At 38.2% G+C, this 7,376-nt stretch overlaps 1 long non-coding RNA gene across 1 annotated transcript; it reads left to right on the top strand.

Annotated features, from left to right (window-relative positions):
- The first annotated feature begins 4,634 nt into the window (after nt 1-4,634).
- LOC130426361 (uncharacterized) lies at nt 4,635-6,947 on the top strand. The gene is made up of 3 exons (XR_008907174.1): nt 4,635-4,708; nt 5,659-5,782; nt 6,062-6,947. It is a non-coding gene; the product is annotated as an uncharacterized LOC130426361 (long non-coding RNA).
- Nucleotides 6,948-7,376: the final 429 nt, after the last annotated feature.

The raw sequence follows: 7,376 nt of genomic DNA, 5'->3' as shown, positions 1-7,376 counted from the left end.
GACAATATGGATGATTTAGAATTAGTGGATAATAGGTTCAGCCTTCATGCAGGATTTTGAAAGTTATGCATAAGTGCATGTTTTTGGGGGGCTGATATTGCTCACAATACCCTGCATAAATTTTATTTTTAATTTGAATATTTGAATAAACATCTAATCACACAGAGTATGTGGTTTCTTGCTACGTACTTTGAAATACAGGCTTTCTCATCATCAGTGAAATACATATTTTAGTGCATAATTTAAGTATGCAAATTGAGACATATCCCCTCTTATTTTGACTTAAACAAGAACAAAATATTATTTCTAAGTGCTTAAATAAAACATGAAAGATTACACTGACTTACGACGAAATCAGCCAATACAAGGAAAGCTCAGCCATAAAGGAAAATTCTTTGATCATTCACTAACCTTCATGTTATTCCAAACCTGTCTGATTTACTTTCTTTTGCAGAACAAAAATTAAGATATTTTAAAGATCGCTGGTAACCAAACAACACTGGCCCCCATTGACTTCCACTGTATAACCGAAACATTTCTCAAAATATCTCCATTTGTGTTCAATGGAAAAAAAAGCCAAACATTTTTGGAATGACATGAGGGTGAATAAATGATGACAGAATTTTCCTTTTTTGAGTGAACTGTTCCTTTAAAATGTGCACTCTTTAGTCACTGAATGTCACATTGACAGGAGCTTGGACCCAGAGGACCACAGGGCAATAGTGCAGGATAATATACAGAACAGAAACAAGCAGGAGTCCTGCAGAACCCAAACACACATCCTGTCTCTTGTAAGACTCCCATGTGCTGCGGTGTATCACATTTCCATGTTCCGTCTCCAGAACGCTGCCAGTCAACGCACCTACGACAGAGAGCAAATGAATGTGTGTGTTTAAGTGTGATACATCACATATGGCCCAAATGATCTGGCAACTCTATTTATTACACGCAAGAAGTTAAATTGAGCTTCATGAAGAGTGTGTGAACATACAGCCCTGATGATACACAGGCCTGAATGAGCGTGTGTGTGTCTGGAATTTATAACATAGTTAGTGGCCGTTTCTCTCCCAAGCACACTGAATCGAGGTCTGTCAACCGCTTTTTAAAAAAAATATATGAAGTTTTCCACATCTTGATTACTGCCATCTTCAATCACATCTCATTGGACAGCCATAAGGGAAGACGCATTTTAATTAGTCATATTAATTAATACAGCTGTTGGAGTCTCGGTCCGCCTCCCTTTACCATCAAATCATTTCACATGCCCCATCCAGAATTCACGCAACATTGAATTGTACTTCTCGAATTTGATCTTACTTTCCAGGTGCAATTGATTCAAATTAGTTCCTGAGTCATAAGAGAATTTTCTTGAAATCGTATTATTGTTTGTAGCCAGATGACTTCCATTAATACCAAAACCTCTCTCTGGAGTTGTGCTCCCACGAGCTCTAATGCAATAAAGCATCTTCAACTACCATCTGCCCTGAATTATAAACTAATTGCCTAATAACCTCCAATATACAGTAGATGAACAGAAAATCATGTTGCAGTATTTTAAAAATGCACCTGCATAATACGTTAAACTTGCAATCTAGATTCTGTCAGGTGATACCTATTTGCAATTTAATACACATTTTTAATTCAAATAACAAAAACAAATGTCTGAATTTGTGCTGGAAGAGCTCTGTCAGTGCCTTCCGGAGATGATCGTGCCGGGTTTTATTGTGAATGACTGATGCTGTGTTTTCATAACCAAGACAGATCCGCCGCACTTACGCTAGATAATTCAGAGCGTCTTTTTATTACACACTTTATTAAAGCACTCTGACCAAAGACGGGAGGCTTCAAAATCCACACCATTATTTTTCCTAACGTCTGTGATCTATCTCTGTGTAGTAGAGCGCCCGAAAAAGGATTCCACCTTGTGTGTGTGTATGTGTAAGTACAGTAAATATGTGTGGGCCTTGTTTTGTTTCTAAAATAGCTGTGTATTGCTCTAGCTCACTGTACATAACATAAAATACTACACGCTATAATGAACACACAGAATATCCAAAAAATTTGATGTCTTTCAGATTCTTTGTCTCGTGTGAATCTTTTATTTGAATTGATAGACGTCCAGCATCATCTACAAGTCCAGCTGTGCTGATCCGGACTCACTGATGTGTGTGTGTGTGTGTGTGTGTGTGTGTGTGTGTAAGAGAGAGAGACCAGCTGAGCGAGGTGAGGTGTGTAACTCGGGCCATGCTGATGTATGTGTTTGGCATTCTTATGGTAATGGTGTCAGATAGCATGTAATGAATTCATTATACAGCCTTATTACAACCTCATCTGCACACAGACAACCACCCAGGGACATACTGTACGTGTGTGTGGGTGTGTGAACACGGGAGAACATTAGGAGAGTACGTTCAGTGCGAAAACATTATATGGCTTTGTAATTCCTAATACAATAATAATGATCGTGCTTGTGCTTATGTCATTTAAACTGTTGAATATTTCACGGTAAAGCATTTAAATGCTTGTATGTAATCACATTCTTACACAATAATTTTCAGTCAATTTATTCCGTTCTTTCTCATCACCTCTATGCAAGCGTTGTGTTGTTTAAAGCGCGAGTCTGCGGCAGATATTGTTTGTGTGCTATGTAAAGATCTAGAGCTCATACAGTGGGGTTAGGAGTAAGATAAATCTCCAAGAGAATAAATAATGCATGTGTAGTGTGTAAGTGTGTGTGTTATTCAAAATATGTTTTCAGCACAACCCTGTTCCTTTAGTTATTGTCCTGATTAAAACGTGAAAAAGAACAATGGGATTGGTAAAATGTTGGAATACACACCTGATGTCAGCTTCACTCCGGAGGATGTGAGCAGCTGAATTGTCTGACTTAAAATCTATGCGTAGATTTTTTGCACACAAAGGAAGCAGGGTATTGCTAATTATACATCTGACATATTATATATTATAATTAGCGATAATGAGGATGAGAAGGAAGCATGATTTGTTCATGCAAGTGCTGGAGGTAGATGGATCATTGGCTGTGTTAGGAATGTCACACAAGCACACTGTTCAGTGCACAGTATGTGCAGGGCCACAACTAGAGATATTAAGGGGGGTGATAATTAAAGTTCATACTTAATGCAATACAGTCATATTTACTATAATTAACTCCAGTAAATTGTTTCTATTTGTGAATGTATACTATATTATTATGTAGTATTAACGATAGATGGTTTCAAAGCAATAGTTTTTACTTTGCATGCATAATTTTGTGGCCCAAACGTAACTTCTGGTACACATCTTCAAAGAATAAGAGTCCTTTAGACTATTTCTGATAAAAAGGAAAATAAATAACAAGTAGCCTTAATTACTTTCGCTATTAAGTTAAAAGAATGTCTAGTCAGTTTTATTTTGTGTTACCAGTTACCACTACTTGGCTAAACTTAAAAGCACCAAAGTATTGTTTATTAAAAAACATATATATATACAATAAAATTGAATAAAGTTTATTTTATACAAATATTATAGTTTCAAATATGAATAAACATACTAAAATAATTTAAATCAAATATTATTAGCCAAGCCACTACACAAATGAGCAAACTCAGGCCGGAAGTAAACTTCGGACCAATCACGTGGGTCCGATGAAACCCTCTAAGGTGAATTTATGTGGTAATTATTGTATTTTGCTTTTAATGTTCAAAAAACAATAGTATCTAGGAATTGTACTCTAGTAAATATTAAAGTATAGTATATACGCGCAGATACGAGGGGCCTCTTCACCAACACTTCTTTCTCTCACCATCTTGTTACTCGCGCTCCGCTCGGCTTCATATTTCTCAATTACGCAGGTTTTTAAACACCTCTTGTACCGCTATTAGAGAAAAAAGGAGCCGAAGAAGAAGAAGTTCTGCACTATTTACCCCGTCAGACTATCAATCAACGTCGCTCTCGCTGCCCCGTCTTGGGCGCAAAGACAGCGCCGCGCGGCCAGCCATTTGTCAAAGCGGCCCCGGAGGCTACGCATGGCTGTGTCCGGGGAGGACGGCCTGTCGTCGGGCCGACGTGGATGAACGAAAGCGCTATGCAAATTAGTGGCTAATCTGTGGCGGAACACAGGCGCGCCCGGCTCGCAGGTTCCATTACTCCTCTTTAGCTCGCTTGATTATGATTAAACTGATGCCTGCCCATCGGTTTTAACCCTTTTGCCCGCCAAAATGCAGCCCGGTGCGGATGCTTCGGTTTGGCTGGAGGCGTGCGGAAGATGAACTGTCTGGTTATATAAATAAATACGCTAAGTTTGAGACTCGGGCCTCAAGTCACGACGGCTCCCCGCGGATTCAGGAGTTTAGAGTCGGAAACTTTGTTCTTCGATCTCATGAAGCTTTATTAAAAATGCAAGACACGTTTGGATAAAGGCGCGTGTTGTGTGTGGGCCTTCCTTGCAGCATGACAGAGCGGTGATGTGCCACTTTCCTGGGCTTGGAGGACTGGTTTTCTTTGTCAGCAAAAATGCTGCATCAATAAAATGTGAATGCGTGTTTTTAATGTGGTGTCCGTATCGAGAGTGTAATGTTGAATAAGTCTTGTTCATTTAGTGAAGAGACGTTAAAATGATGTGTTTAGCAGCAGGTCGGCGAGTGAAGAAGCGGAGATGTCTTGATTGATGGGCTCCATTATTTCACATCGTCAAGAACGAGTGACTGCGGTGAGCGTTAATGTGTGCTTGCAAGTAAAGACAGCAAGGTATAGTAGTGAGAGAATTTAAGGTCTAAGCTGTGTTACTCAACCAGGGGTCCACTAGGGGGCCTAAAAATGAACTAAAAATAACCACGTCAGCACTTTACAACAGGCAAACCAAAATAGGTTAGACATCCACTAATTTAGGAACATGCTCTGATCAAGATTTTGAGAGAGAGAGAGCAGTTGTTTGTTTAGTTATTGCTTTTATCTGTCTTTTCATTGTATGTAATTTGTCTTAGAAATCTTCCAGTTTGCATTTGTTCATGAACGAGAATCTATAGGTTAGGTGAAGCACCATTTTATTCTTTCCTTTGACTTTAAATATTTTTTACTGTGTACAGTGAAAGAGGAGAGGACATAAAATAAAAAGCAAAGAAATTACTCAAAATCTGTATATGGGTCAATGACAAATAAGAAAATGTCAGGTGGTGCGACCATATATTAATTTAAAATAATATACATTTAATGTATTTAGCACTGAGTATTTTCCCCTCATATATAAGAAATTTAACATAAATCATGCCAAAGTATTTTATTAAGAATTTTATTGAGAAAATTAACATTTATTTCTCAGTTTTGTTCTCTGTTTGTATGTTCGGACGGTCGCACCACCTGACATTTTTGGTCATTCAAACACCAAAACTCAAAAGATCTATTGAATTTCAATAAAATGAAAAGGGTTTTTTATAAAGGACATATTGTAGATCCATTTGATATATGACATGTATTTATTCAAATTCTTTTTAGGAAAATAATGAATTTGGACACAAAAAATACATGTCACGTCATTGACCCACATATATATATACAGAATCATATGACATGACTTAATTCTCTCAAAAGACAGACAATGTAACTCTTTCAATTTGTTGTGGCGATTGATGGATACTATACTGCCACCTGGTGGATGAATAGAAGCTGCACATTGGCCGCAATACGTCATTCTTTCAACTCGAAAGCTGACGGGGACTTCTTGTTCAAGGTTTTACCACTAGAGGGCGCAGTAGAACAATAAAAGTCTTCAATGCATCGACTCAAGGTGACTAAAAAATAATTAAAAGCACACAACAGCTTCTAGTACTCCAGAACAATGATATAACATGTAAGAGCATATTCAGTTGCTTAAACGATCCTAAGATTATTAAGTGAAAAACGTTTATTTGTAAGTGCGCCTGTTTAAAACTCAGTCAGCAAATAGGCCAAACGCCTTAAGGGCCAAACATCTGTCTCCTTAAAAGTAAAATGACTCCTGTCATGCCGAATGAAGTTTCCCATCAGAAGCTGTAAGATGGTGATTAATGGACTGTGTGTTCTGCAGGCTGTGAAGAGGCAGATCTTGGCTGTCATGAGCGTCCTATCAAAGCCAGAGTCCAGCTGGTACTGGCCTTCCCCACAGTCACTTTGCCTTCAAGTGTTTCATGAAATGTGACTTGTTCTTATTTAATCACAGTGTGTATGAACTGTACACACTGTGTCTTGCCACCAGCACATAACATGAACCGATCGGCCCTCAGACAAGTTCCAGCAAGCCATTGGTGTCCCTCAAGCCTGCCTTATCGCCCTCTTGGCATCAGACCTTTGCATCTACTGGACACAGTGTCTGTTCTTTTATCAAACATATGTTGTTTTTCATGCATTTTTATATATTCAAACAAAATCCATATTTCCTAATACACTGTTTTGACAATTTATAGTTTGATGGTTTCATCTTACCTGAGGGGCATTGAGAACAAATTCTGTAATCACAGAAAATCACATTCCAAATAACCTGTTCATGTCTATGTCCCAATGAGAAATTTTAATATCAAAGGCAATCTAACCTTTAATCTTCTACACCCAATCCAAGTATATTTGCTGTTGTTTTATCGGTCTGATGTCACGATAGCTCTGTTTATTCAAGCACCAAGGGGAGGAGGGGCCCAATGTGTGTGTGCCAGCAAAAGGGAGGAGTCATGCACCTGTGAATGTACACCTGGTTTCCAGAAACAGATAGAGGGACATCTGAGCCAGTGAGGAGGCTGAAGAAAACATAGCGAGAAAAACTAATTAAAATTTGAGGAAAAATACATCAATCAGTTCCGGGGCCCAAAGGCCCAATGACCTCACTTGCCAGACTCGACTGTGTGGAGAACTAAAAACTGAACCAGGGGACAGTGACCTTAACAAGCCGGATAACAGCAAACTCAACGGACATACATTCACCTGCACAGGTGAGGAAGGGTTTTTTAATTTCAAACATTATTCTTAAATGAGTAACAAACCAATTAATATAAATTTTTATTTCTAGGGGTACTGAAGTAAATAGGCTCTTGTTTAAATTACAGTCAATTTCTTGTTTACTAAATATGAAAAGCAAATTGTTTTGGTAGTGTCCTCATAGCTGTATAATTTCATGACCTTTGGACCGAGACACATTTGATTACACATTCATAGCAAACAGTAAACCTTTATCACTGACTAATCCTATCCTGCACAATTTTGCGTGTGTTTTACAATAAAATGCACTCATTTAAACGCAAAACATTTCTGAGTTGTGTACATGCAGAATAAAATGATGCATTTAGAATCTTGTGTTTAGATGTTTGGAGGCACAAAAATAACATAATGTTCATGATACAGGTACACTACCCATT

This window comes from Triplophysa dalaica, chromosome 7 (genome assembly GCF_015846415.1).
Source record: "Triplophysa dalaica isolate WHDGS20190420 chromosome 7, ASM1584641v1, whole genome shotgun sequence".
NCBI classification, from domain to species: Eukaryota; Metazoa; Chordata; class Actinopteri; order Cypriniformes; family Nemacheilidae; genus Triplophysa; species Triplophysa dalaica.
Note: the sequence above shows the minus strand (reverse complement) of the source record. Positions and strands in the feature narration are given on the sequence as shown.